This window comes from Grus americana, chromosome Z (assembly GCF_028858705.1).
Source record: "Grus americana isolate bGruAme1 chromosome Z, bGruAme1.mat, whole genome shotgun sequence".
Lineage (NCBI taxonomy): Eukaryota > Metazoa > Chordata > Aves > Gruiformes > Gruidae > Grus > Grus americana.
The window spans coordinates 54,862,641-54,876,317 of record NC_072891.1 but is presented as its reverse complement, the minus strand read 5'-3'; the positions used below and the strand labels follow the sequence as shown (position 1 = coordinate 54,876,317).

General features: G+C 40.1%; 1 protein-coding gene across 3 annotated transcripts in view; it reads left to right on the top strand.

Annotated features, from left to right (window-relative positions):
• NRG1 (neuregulin 1) overlaps positions 1 to 13,677 on the top strand; it is a 482,035-nt gene that overhangs the window by 49,631 nt on the left and 418,727 nt on the right. The gene's annotated exons all lie outside the window — the stretch shown is intronic.

Sequence of the window (13,677 nt, the reverse complement as noted above, 5' to 3'; positions counted from 1 at the left end):
GTTTGCTAATGCCGCCCACATTTCTTCTACCACATACTGTTCTTAGCGTCATTGTTCTGGAATAACATCCCCTTATTTGAAGCCGTTTTCCCATTAGGGAAAACACCACAGACCGGTCTGAATGCCTATGCTGGGTTTTCTCATGAATCATGGATGATTCCAGATGCATCCTATTTCTGCACAGGAAAGCTGTGCTTTGCAGAGAGCACACCACTCCACCCCAGTGTGTGCCTCAGTCAGAAAGCGGGGATGAGTACCACTGGTGGCAGAAGGCAGCTCTTCTCTTCCTTGGGATTAAGAAATTGGTGTTTTGCCCAGGGCTCAGTGTCTGTAGCTGATAACCTGCATTATCAGGAGGGATAACCAGAAGAGATGAAGCAGGGATCACCTTGTATGTTTGCATTGGCACATTTCACCAAATCGATAAATTGCAGTCACACAGACTGGCTGTACAAGAGATGCCTGCAGCATTTTCAGTCTGTTTTTCATTCCTACACAGGAGCTAATGACCTCGCAGTCCTTGCATCTGTGGCATTCCCTGGGAGAGGGAGGATCTAATGCATGAAGTGTAGCTCTCTCACAGCAGTGGATCATGCATAGAGGAAATACCAGAATGCAGTTGCCCACCAGCTTGGAAGCAGTAGAAATAGGTTAGCTGCTGAGAGAGGACTGCAGACAGAAGTTCACAGTGGGAATAAGGATGGCGACCAAAGGTATTGCAATTGTCTGCTCTAAAGAGGACACTGCAGCCTGGTTAGCAAAAGCTGTGAGGAGGCCTGCAATAGAAAAAGGAGAGAAGATTAGGCTGCTGATGAAAAGCTAATATACACACCTGCACATTGGTGAATGTGGATAGTAAAAACCCCTGATTTTGTGTGTAAGTATGGTGTTGAACTGATTTGAATCCAGCTCTGCTATTTTTTCCCAATGTTGTCAAATTTCAAAGTTTCAGTCATGGATCAAATTGCCAAAACATCATGAAAACAGTTTTAAGCCACTGGGAGATGAAGGGAGAAAAAAAGTTTAGACATGTCAAGATTTTAATACCCTTTTAAGGTCTGTGGGGTGTAGCATAGTTGAGTTTTCCAACTACTTCATGATAACCGTAAGGACTAGAATTATGTTATTTCCTTGCTTTCACAAAACATGGAGAATGAAAGGCAGCCTGATTTGTAAAGACTTACTCACACATGTTCAAAAAGAGTTGATGCTACTTGGAAGAATGCAATTGTAAGGAATCATTTTGTGGGAAGAATATGAACAACACATTGAGGAAACAGCAATTTTTTTTTTTTATCTCCTCTAAACCCTTTAGAAAGTTGTACAGATGAGTTTTTGCTCAGAATGTCTTCTGTGGTTATGAAAAGAATAAATTGTCAGAAATCTTTGACCACTGACCAAAATCAACCTGCCCCTTTGTTAAGATTCAGTCCACCTTCATCAGCCCTACCACACACTGGAACCACATCAGACTTATTTCTGGTGATCCCACCTTGCTGCAACTTTCCCACATAATGTCATGGAACTTCATGTTTTCCTTCATTTGTTTATTTGTCATTTGAATCATCCACCTTGTGTTATCAGAAGAAAAATTACTGAATGTTAAACAGTATTAAAAATAAAACCTTTGATTTAGCAATCAGTATTCTGGATTGCTGAAATATCTTGGCTGCAAAAAAGACTGAGATGAGAGTCAAACATCTTCATTGTTCTACAAGAGAAAAAACTCATGAATTGAAGAGAAAACAAACAAAATCCCGAAGAGTAAGTAGGGAAATGACACTTTTCTCCTAACACATGCCCTAAACAGGGATTTTGAATGCTCACAAATGGTTTAGCATCCTAAATTTCCCATTCAGAATGGGAAGCTGAGGTTAGAGACATGTTGATAGAGAGGTCAAATCATACACTTTACCATAGCCAACACATTCACTTGAGCAAAGACTATGTGGGAAAGCCTATCCTGACTCTGCCATGAGTAAATCACTGTCTGGTTATGTATTGGTTCTGGCTGAGATGGAGTTAATTTTCCCCGTAGGAGCCCTCACAGTGCTGTGCTATGTATTGATAGCGAGCAAGGTGTTGATAACACACCAGTGTTTTCGCTACTGCTGAGCAGTGCTGGCACACATCAAGGCTGTCTCTCCAACATTTCCCCTCCCTCACCAGTAGGCTGGGGGTGGGCAAGATCCTGGGAGGGGACACAGCCAGGACAGCTGACCCAAACTGACCAAAGGGATGTTCCATACCATATGACATCTGCTCAGCAATAAGAAGCTGAAAGAAAGGAGCAGGAAGGGGAGGCATTCATTATTTACAACATTTGTCTTCTGGAGCAACCACTATACGTACTGAAGCCCTGGGAAGTGACCGAACATCGCCTGCTGATGGGAAGTAGGGAATAAATCTTTGGTTTTCCTTTGCTTCCATGCATGGCCTTTTGCTTTATTAAACTGCCTTTATCTTGATCCATGAGGTTTTTTCCATCTTATTTTTCTCCTCTCCCTGTCCAGCTGTGAGGGCAGTGATGGATCAGCTTGGTTGGCATCTGGTCTCCAGCCAAGGTCAACCCAAGACAGGTTATTAGCCGTTAATTCTGTAAGTTCACATCTATTATAAACCGAGGCAGCAGTGTTTGCCAGAGGTGAAACCACTTATGTGTCCATTACATCCATCTCACTGAATTTAGCAAAACTGAAGCCAGAGTTGCCCAGATGTGAAACAGGCCCAATGAGAGCTTATGTCCTTGTCATACTTTCTGGAAGTCTCCCCCGTAAAAGAAACAATGAAGGAAAGAAACAAACAGTGCATCTTTTCCAAGTGTTATATTTGGTTGGTTTTGTTTTCATTTTAATTTTATTTATTTTATTTTATTTTATTTTATTTTATTTTATTTTATTTTATTTTATTATTTTATTTTAATTTAATTTTCCAACACCCATCAGAGATCTAATTCTAATGTAGATTATTGGTAGTGACTGTATTGTGTAAAGAGCTTAAATAGATCTTGTTTACTCACCCAGCCCCTGGCCATTGTATTGATTTTAATATGTGCTAGCCACCTAATTTTGTGCTACTTATTTTTCACAGCCACAAGGCCAGCTCTTGCTATGGTACTTCAGGGATTTCATCAGGATGTTCCAACAATTTTGCATCTTAGCGGCATGATATTATACCTGTACAAGAGCTGTTACTTCACAAAGCCGACCCGAACTAGCTCTCAAAATGCAGTTTCAGTCAGAGTCAAGTAGTACAAAGTCCTGGTGCCACGGCCTGCTTTCCACCTGGCAGGCTTCACATCTGTGTTTGCAGTTTACGGGTTTGCTGTTTCATGTGGCCTTGTTGCTTAAGCTCCACTTCTGAGTTTCTTGGGTTGATCTGAGTTTAGAAAAGGAGCATTATGAATAATTGAAGCCTTTAGTCTATCAATATACATGCCTGGACAAGCATTTTGCAGTATTTCTGAAGTGTCCATTGAATTCATTGCTGTCCTGGTCAACCTGTGAGGCACAGATTGCCTGCTTCTCATCCAAGCCAATCTGAAATGGGAAAACAGGACACAACTTTAAAAATGTAAAAGTTTTTTTTTGTAAAATAGTTTCCTTGGTAAACGGAACCCTTTTGTTAACCAGGACATCTGATAAAGACCAACATCCTCCCAGGCAGAGAAGGGCAACGGGCAATCTGCACAGTCAGGGCACACTCATGAGCCACACATGGAAACCTGTGGGCTCCCGTGGCTGTCCTTCCTGTATGAAACACAAATGTTCGTGTTTTTTCTTACAATAAATATATACGGTAATTACGATCGTATTGTCATTTTGGAGATGGGTAGCATTGTTAGGAGCTCCATGCATATGTGAAAGCCCAATTTATAATTTCAGAATAAGGTGGAAACTTCTGAGTCGCATTCTTCAGTAAAAGTGTTTTGCATCCATACAGCTGAATTAAGGTTCTCTTAAAATTCAGACGGAATTTTTATCTCATTGTCAATTGATTGGAGCCCTAATTTTTGTCTTCCCAGGGAGCAAGAACCTTGAACTTCTTTTAGTACAGAGAAAAAAATAAACCACTGTAAAAGCCTTGGTGAGAAAAACAGTGAAAAAGACTTCTGGGACACCTCAGGGGAGAATGCCATTTTATCAGATCTTGGTCATTTCATGCACAGAAGCGAAGGCCACCTGACATCATGCTTTTGTAAAGGAGTATTTTGCAGCCATCAACACTGACAACAGCATCTCCTCAGAGAATGGACTTCCACCAGCTGTGAGACGATAACAGAGCGCAGCTGGCTTGCAATAAGGCATGTGTAGTGTGAGCTGTATGGCACTTGTACTGTCAGAGATGTAACAATGATTTTTTAAAAGTACATTCCTTCTGTTCGCAACCAAGCACTTTGTTCCCTTTAACTTAATGTGAGCAAATAAGCTTTGCATTTCTGTTGGCTAATTTGTTCTTCAACTTGTTCTGTGAATGCCTACCATGCTTGCTGCCAGAAGTCCTACAGAAATAGGCTTTGGTTCTGCTGTCAGTCATGTAGGACTCTGTATGGGCCCTGTTACAGATTTGGGATCTTAGTTGAAGTAAGAAAACACCTAAGCCTATGAGATAATGCACATTTATCTGGCACGCCCAGATAAATATGAATGCATGCCAGAGTCTGCTAAGGAGAGGCAAAAGTGTGTATTACTGGGCTTTCAGATTCTGATGCAACTGGATTCATGTTCTCAGTTGTGGCAACAAAATGAAGGAAAAGCAGTTGTGAAGTACCAGTCTTCGTATAACTCTGCTCTGTCAGTGGTTTTCCAAACAGGAATCAGAATTGGAGACATGTACATATGTACATATATATACATCCTTGAAATAACATTTTAATTTTTGGACAGATATAGGACACTGGTGGGTTTTTAGAGGGGGCTTTTTCTGACAAAGAAGTCTCAAGATGACCTGCCTGCAACACAATGAGTTTTCCTCTAGTATTTTCACTGTACTTTATTAGGTTTGGTAAAAGCTGACATGGCTGCCCAGTACTTAGGACTTGCTCATTTCTAAACCTTGGTGACTGCTGTAGCCCTGCCTCTGTTTGCAGCAGGGGAGCTTGTGTACTGCACTGCTCTCCTGCACATGGGAAAGAAGAAATGCTTTCTCACTGTTGCTTCTTACAGAAGGAAGGCTGTTGGGAAAGGTATTTTCAGTATTCAAATTCAGGAATAGCTGAAGTTCATGATGACATAAGTGCAAACCAACAAAGGCGTAATCAAGGAATGTAAAGGCAAACTTGTGCCCAAGTGAAATCCTGTGCAGTGGTCACTCTATGATTCTATGATCCCATGATCTCTCTGAGTACCATTGCTGCTAACCCAGAACAACAGAAATACTGAACTGAATGTGAGTAAATTATTATGTATAGGAAGCAATCTTTGTCTCTCACCACTTTATTCACTTTACATCCAAGAGCTGGATTTCAAGTGTATTGTCTTTGGTTATTTTGTGTCTGGCTAAGTTTAGCTGTATAGTAAGTCTTTCTTCTTTAAGGTTATTGAAAATCAAATGCAAGTTCTTTTTTCTTCCATGTCATGTTAAAAAAAAAAAAAGAAAAAGTAGTAAAAACAAAGAAAAAATAGGTTGTTCATTCAGATCTTGAAGGTATGTCACAGCACTTATTAGTCCAAAGTCCTATGTGGGGTGGGGGGGATGACATGACTAAATGGTAAAGTCTGCTTTGTCTTTAAAAACCCACACATTTAATGTGTTGGTGGTAATGCTTCTAACAATCATCATTATAAACAGGGATTTTAGATGGTCAGTTTAGGAAAGACAAGTGAGTGATGTCCAACACCTTTTATAGCATTTGCAGGTGCTTTTTCACTTCCATTTGCCTTGTTGAAATCTGTTTCTGAAAGGTTTCATGTTGGTGTTTACGGCAGTTCTTGGGGCTGTGCGAGGGCTGGACTCACCTGTCCGGCAGGCAGGAGTGCTTCTTGACTGGTACATGAGGGACTGCTGACCTTCATGTAGCTTGCATTTGATGTTAATTATGTGACTAGGTAAATCGTTGTGGTTTACCTTAACAGCCATTAGCTCATCCTAGCTATGGCTTTTGTACGTGAGAATACTTACCCTTGTGCTTACCTTTCCTGCCGTGATGCTGCAGAGTCCTGAACCAGGACTCCAATAGTGCTAGGTGCCATGCAAACACATGGCAGGAGGCCTGCGTCTGCTTCTGAGGAGATGATACGCCTTTCTCGCGCTGAGAATGCTTAGGAACACTCTGGTGGTAAAAAAAGCTGTAACAGGCTAATAATTTCAAGCTCTTTTTATTTCTTCTCCCCAAAATGAATAAAATCTATTACTGTCTGATTGAGGACCCCGCAGCTTAATGTTCAGAAGGGAGCAGAAAGCAATATTTGTATTACAGTCCACATACAGGAAAAATCATATCTGACAGAAAAATCATGTCTGACAAGGAGAGAGGAAAAACTACTCATTGCAAAATGCAATTCTTCAACTCAAACTTTTCAAGCAAATTGGCACTGTTTGCTCCCAGGCACAGTTCCTACTGCTCCAAGCCTTCTCATTTTTTAATTAGTTATGATGTCACACTGAAACATTGACTTCCTGCCAAGTGGTTGCTTCTCAGCAGACTCAATTATCAACTTTATGTTGACAAAAACCTGAGCAGGAAAGAGTCAGACAAAGGAAAGGAAGGGTTGCAGTTAGAAGGAAGAGAGCACCATGCGTATGGCTAAGAGAGGTGAAGCCACAGCACCTCTCCTTCCCTTTAACTCTCGGCTGCCTCCTGCTCACAGCACCCAGTGCTGCTGGCCTTAGCTGTTCCCAGCACTGCCTTTCCCCCTCATCGGGACCTCTAAACCCGACCTAGACAGAGGAAGTCGGCTTCGGGGTGGCTTGTTCATTCAGACTCTTATTGCTGGTTCTCCTTTGATAAGAAAGTCCTCAGTGGTCCTTGCAGTACTAGCTGACCTTTAGGCATCTCCTCTGGGAAAATCTTGATGGGTTTTAAAGCTGTCCTTGGAATTAAGTTGTGAATCATTTGGATGAATAAGAACAAGCCTCTGAAATGGTGCTGCTCAAGGCCTGGATACTCGGTGGCAACTATTTCCCTGGGTGTTTGGTGAACACTTGGTCTGAATCCCCTTTGTGAGTTCCATGAATGCAACTCAGGTCAACCAGTCTTGAAAATAAAGGTCATGTTAGAAACAGTGTGGTAAAGATGTGTAAACAGACAGAATCATCATAAATTTGAAGCTTTTAGTTTTATTCAACTATTTTCCAGAAGCCCCATCCTATCACTTCATGCTCAGTGATCATACTGACCCGTATCATGCCTTTCGTTGGTAGCTTTATTGCCTATGCACTTTACGAAGAAATATGAAATTTCTTTGTAAATAGAAATTTACAAATTTCTATTTAGAAATAGAAATTCTGCAAATCGGCAGAATATCTTTCCTTTGGTAAAGAACAAACATAAACTAACACCCTACTCTGTTAGATATCTCATAGCCCTAAAACACATCTCAATGAAGTAAACATTACAAAAAGATTGTTTCTGTTGGTGCTGCTTTTATATAAAACTGAGTAATGAAAGAATTGGTCAGAATGAGAAATGGCAATGTTACCAGCTAATTAGTGTGTTAAACTTCCAGTGTGATTTGTTGTTGTTGTTGTTGTTGTTGTGGTTGTTAGTCTGAATAATGCAAAATATCATAAAGTGTTTAAGGAGACTATAACAGGTGAAATTTGCCGTTCTATCCTATTTAAAAAATAAATAGCATTTAAGACATGAAAGAAGATAAATTGGTAATATAAAGGGAATTTAAAACAAAATATTGCTTTAAGAATTTTACTTGTTCATTCCCTCCTTCTGGAAAATGTGTTATAGCTTCTTGTATGGAAATACTGCATAGTAGCTCTTACCTATGAATACAGAATCCGGCCCACTACAAAGGAAGGATGGTTTTGCGGTTATTGCCCCTGGGACCCAAGAGTCTTTGGTCTGACCTACAAATCTGCTAAACGCTTCTTGTGTTGCTTTGGGCAAAACAGTCAAGCTCACAACTGTCAAGAACTTACGCATATACCTGATTTTAATTTGTTAGCACATGAGTTATCCCATTAGATGCAATTTCTCTTTCTAGAAAACTAGGGAACACTTGTGCAAAATTAGGCAAAAAATATTTTTCACAATTTAGAGGTCAATTTATCAAAAAAGAGAGTATGAAAGCTATGTATTCAGTTTTCCTATGAAAGATATTTTTTTCCCCCCTAGGAAAGCCCAGTATTTTCAGTGCCAAAATCTGTTAATATGCTATGTTATTCACAAAAAGTCAACTATACATTTTTTTTTGTCTCTCCAAAACAAATCTTGTATTTATTTATGTAAACTCTTTTTTATGAAACTATCACAAGGTTAGGAAAGGCAGATTATACCAAAATGCTTTTGTAAAAAGTCTCAGATGAAGATGTAATTTTAAAGAAGATAAAAACTAGTGGTTTTTATCCAAAAACTAGGTCTTCTGGAATGGCTGAAATTCAAAGAATTATTACGATAAAAAAGCCTGACAACAAACACTGCTGCAATATATGCACAGAAGTAGCAGCTGCAGGAGAACCTGTTGGAAGTGTCTACCTCACACAGTTTTCCTTGGGCAAATTCTCTGTTTGTGCTGGTTTTGAGCAGGAAAGCGATGTTAGCTCTAAACTGATTTTTGCTTTTAAACAGGTTTTAATCCATGTTGTGAGAAAAGAACAAACTAAAAATCTTTTTCAAAAGCGCAATAGTAAAAAATATTATTTTCCTTTTTTAAAATTCCATCTCAACTGTAAAATCTCTTAATGGTTTGCTAATTTCTTTTTACTTCCCACCCTTTTCTTCACATAGATACTGCACCTCTCTGCATACCATCTTCCACCGTGAAAGACTTGTTTTGCTTGTATATTTGAGTTCATTCAACTTGTGGTTCTAAAAGCTCTCAATTATGTAGAGGACCTTATTGGAAGTTCCCCACTTGCAGAAGGCAAGTTACTTTAACTCTCAGGTTGATAAAGTGCAAATATTTTAAGAAATAGATGGCATAGTATATTAATTTGGAAGTCCTTTTTCAAGTGATGAGTCATTTCAGTGTCATTGCAATGAAGATCAAATAAGATCAGAATGGGTTAGATTACCTTGTGGTCAAAGGTTTTACAAATTAATATCATTAATTTGTAGACAGGATTGATTTTTAGGGGGAATGGCACTGTTTCTCAAACAAAGTTATCATGACTTTGCATCATAAGAAAATAACAGGGGAAAAAAAACAGATAGTCTTGTTCTGAAACGTGGTCCTACAAAATGTACAGAAACCAACAGCTTTGACAGTTGGACTTGATGATCTTAGAGGTCTTTTCCAACCTTAAAGATTCTATGATTCTGTGATGTTCTTGGAGGTCAGAAAAGCATTTAGTTCAAAGTTGGCACCTGTAGGGTAGAATTGTATTTGCAGTTGTTCTGTCTCTGAAAATTTGGGTGAGATTGACACCACCAGAAAAATTGTAGATTTTAAGCAACAAATAGAAGGAAGTGACAACCTTCTTAGTCTCCTCCCTCTAGGAATACACTTTTCTTCCCAGATTTTGGACAGATTTGGACAATGATCCTACCCTTCCCATCTGGCTGCTGGGGTCTTCTTCTATCATTCCATCAGAGGAGAACATGCGCTAGGCACTGTATGTCTGAATTCTCCTCTGTGTCTATATTTCTCTGAACTTTTCTTTTTATACCATCTTATGTCAGAAACAGTTGGGATTGTGCCAATCACCAGACCAGCAAATACTGAAAAGAGCTCCCTGCTCCAGCAAGACACTGTTTAAGAAAACCACAGGAGGAAGAAAGAGTTTTAAAATCTGAAAAAGGAAATTAAGCAAAACAGTTCCCAAAAATAGTCAGTTGAAACAAATGGAGAATGCACTCATAGAAGGTAGAAAAAACCCCACACTTTGATCTGAACTGAAATGCATCTTCTTATTTGCTATTGTCCTCAGGACAAATCTGGTAATTCAGACATTTTGAAAGACTTCATTGTTTTTCCTGTGTAGCCTAATACTGTCCTGTGCTCTAAATACTCCTTGCTACCTTTCCTTTCTAGGGTTCCTGCTGTTATTATCGCCCTGTGCTTTGCCGTCTGTCACAGACATATTTGGCAGCGTTAGTCTGGTTTTCCCCAGCTTATCTTAATGACAGCACTTCTAAAGGATTAAAAGCTGTAAAGCCAGGCTCGATCTACCACTGGGTATCCGTGAGGCGTTGGGAAAGAAACTCTGTGAAACTGCTTGTGAATCTGCATGAACAAAAACCCCAGGCATACGTGTTTCTGTGCATGCATGTAAGCAAACAAAGGGAAAGGGGGGTGAAATTAAGAAGTCAATATTCAGGGTATAGTCTAATTTCTAGTGAGTTGTAGATTAAAGCCATTGTAGCAGTACTGTACAATATGGCTTATCCCCCCCCCATCCTCAGGCGCAAGGAAAAGTATTTCTTCAATTACAAAAGGCTGGGAAACAATGATGAGATGATAAATGGGGAAAGGCTCAAGTTTCCTGTTTGCAGTCTAAGCACATAAAACTGTAACCTTCGCACACAGAAAAAGTGTTGTGTTGATGCATCTCTAGCCAGCCAGTAATTGGTGGTTTGTAGACATAATCTGATCACAATAATTGTGGATATTTGGATTGTAAATACACACCACAAGAAAAAGACATTAGGAAGCAATTAGAAAGGCTGTGGTAGTATATTAGCATCTGTTGTACTGCTAGACTGTAAAGCTCTTGAAAACACTGAGGAGAGACAATAATTTATAACAGTAGGAAAGACAGGCTTGCTTTCAGCCTCTGAGTCATCTGTTTGAAACCAGCTAAGAGGCATTGACTGGTAACCTTGAGGGAATAGCATTTGTTTGTAATGGCCAATCTGAGAATGCATTTGAGCAACTGCATTTCTGGTAATGTTTTGTTGCAGTTAATTTTCTAACTTTTGCCTGGATGGAGTTAGTTTGGAGACAGAGGGCTAAGAAGAGGAGACTTATTACTTCCAAGTGTCATATTTAACAGTCACCATGCTGTGATATGTGGGAATTGGCTCAATGTAGTTGGGCCTCCAGAGATTTCAGGTCTTCCGTGACTACATAAAATATAAAAAATAATTAAGGGAATTCAAGTGGGAACTTAACAATTTTTAACTAATGGGTTGGGCTTGGCAACATTTATAGTTTTTCTGCATTATGCCACCTTGAGTGTTGAAAGAGTAAGACATAGAGAAGACACTCATGTTGTACATGAAATGTCTGTTCCTCCTGATATCCTGAAGCAAGGGGATGTGTGTAGACAATGCCATGTCTCCTTGGTCTGAAGGCTAGATGATGTGTAAGGCCATCAGTAGACTGGGTGAGGAAACCCATGCCAGGCATGGTCTTTTGCATGCTGTGGGAACAGCAGACAAAAGTTTATATGAGCATCTCATCCTTTAAGAGTCTGGGGCAGCTCTGGGCTCCCTCTAACACAGGTCTGGTTTGTCTTTGTGGCACACAGATTGCTGTAATAATAGCCAGCTGCAGAATCCAGAGCTGATGGTAACTGGTACTGATTCTCGAGTTATTTCTTGAGAACTATTGCTGGCACCTTTCACTACCCTGTGGTTGAAGTGGGTAGGAAAGGAACAAACTACTAGCTGCAAGAGAAAATAGCAAGAAATTACTCATCTCTGCGAAGATGCTTTGCTTTAATTCAAAGGAGCAGAGAAAGTTACTCTTTAGTAATTTGATCCAGTGTACCCTGTTATCCTGTAGCAGGCAATGGAGTGTTTTCACTGTAGGGAAAGGAAGCAAGTCAAGGAGGTTGAGTGGGATCAAGTATGCAGCTGGCCATTTTTCCATCCTGGGCACATGTAACCATTAACAATCAACACGCATGTTTGTCACCATGGCTTATATGAGCTTTCATTTTTTTGAAACTGTGGCACATCCATCAAAAGGAGTTTTGTGTTCCTGCTCACCAGAGTACTGAGTACTTGACATGCCCCTGTGACCACTGCCTCTCTGCTCTCAGTCAGAGGAGGACTGAAGTGTGAAGCTCATGTTTTCCTTAGTGGGTGATCCTTGTTTAGTCTCTTTGGAAGTCAGAATTGCCCAGGTTTTGCAAACAAGAATGTGTGAGTTCAGGCTTACTGGGAACATTGATACTTGTGTGCTCATGGGGCACAAAGAGGACAAGTCAGTGTAAGAGCTCTTAAAAGCAATGTTGTATGTTTTTGAAAGTGGTCACCTCTGGATGATGCTGAGGAGTGCAGCGATGTTCAGAGGTTTTAGAAAGGCAATAAATGTTGCCTTTGTGCAGACAAACTATTCTGCTTGCGCAGCTTGTTCATCGCTGCTTTCAGGAAGGGTTAAGGAAGGGTGCCCAAAGTAGTTATCTTAGGTACATGTAGAAAAAAAGAAAATGAAAAATGAAAAAGAAACAGAAAAAGAAAAAGAAAAAGAAAAAGAAAAAGAAAAAGAAAAAGAAAAAAGAAAAAAGAAAAAGAAAAAATAAAAGAAGAAAAAGAAGAAACACATTAAGAGTTTTTTTCAAAGGCTGATTGTTTATATTTAGTGACAGCAAGTCAAAAAGGAAGTCCCAGCCAAAACCACAGCTCTACCAAAGGAAGATGCTGAGAGAGAAAACTTGGCTTTTGGAGTCCTTGTTACTCCTCCTTAAGTGAGACAAAAAGTGAGAAGAGAAACCTAGGCATGGAGAGCGATTGTCTTATACTAATACATAGGCATATCTAGGAATAAAATGCATGTGCTTTGGTCCTCTCTGAGGATGATTACGATCCAACAGTTGTCCAACACTGTCAGTCTATAAAAGACTGATTTTCTATCGGTAACATGGAGCCATTTCTGAACTGAGCAGAACAGCAGCTGATGGGGGCTTTTTTATGTATTTTGTGACTATTTACGTTCCCAATGTAACTGTAGTGACAGGTCTGACAATTCAGCCTTGACACTAGCAATGGGAAGATTACCACAGGATGATTGGGCCTGTTTAAATAGCCAGGAAGAAAAATGGTGATGTAAAGATTCAATTTCCTACTGGCTGAATGACCTGATAGGTTGCAATCCATCTGTTTTCCTGAACTGTGGATCTTCCCAGAGACTGAGGGGTAGCAGAGAAGGTATCAGAGATTTAGATAGGACTGCCATTGCTGGTGTTTGTAGGAAGACCTGTGAGAGAATACCAGATGCTAGCACTGAACAGCCAGAGAGCTCTGTAGCAGTTGATACTGCGTTGGATAGAATGTATTTTTCCAGGGCAGAATGGAAGTAACTTCTGAGTCCTCCTCAGCCCCTGTTTTTACCGATTCTGTGCAACTGAGCAGCTTGGGAACCAAAATAAATAAGTAGATGGGAGCAGATAATTGGGCAGTACTGTGGTCACTGTGAGATGGGGTGTATGGGACTGCCCGTAGCTGCAATGAGCCACAAATTATATAGGTCTGTATAATATAAGAATAAAAGTCTGCATGGTGAGCAACGCCCATTATGGCCCCCTTTGTTTTCTCTGGGGGTCTTTGGCTGTGGAGGTGGGAACAACTGCTGCGCAACAGCAAACCCTATTTTCACTCATCTGGCACAAACGGGC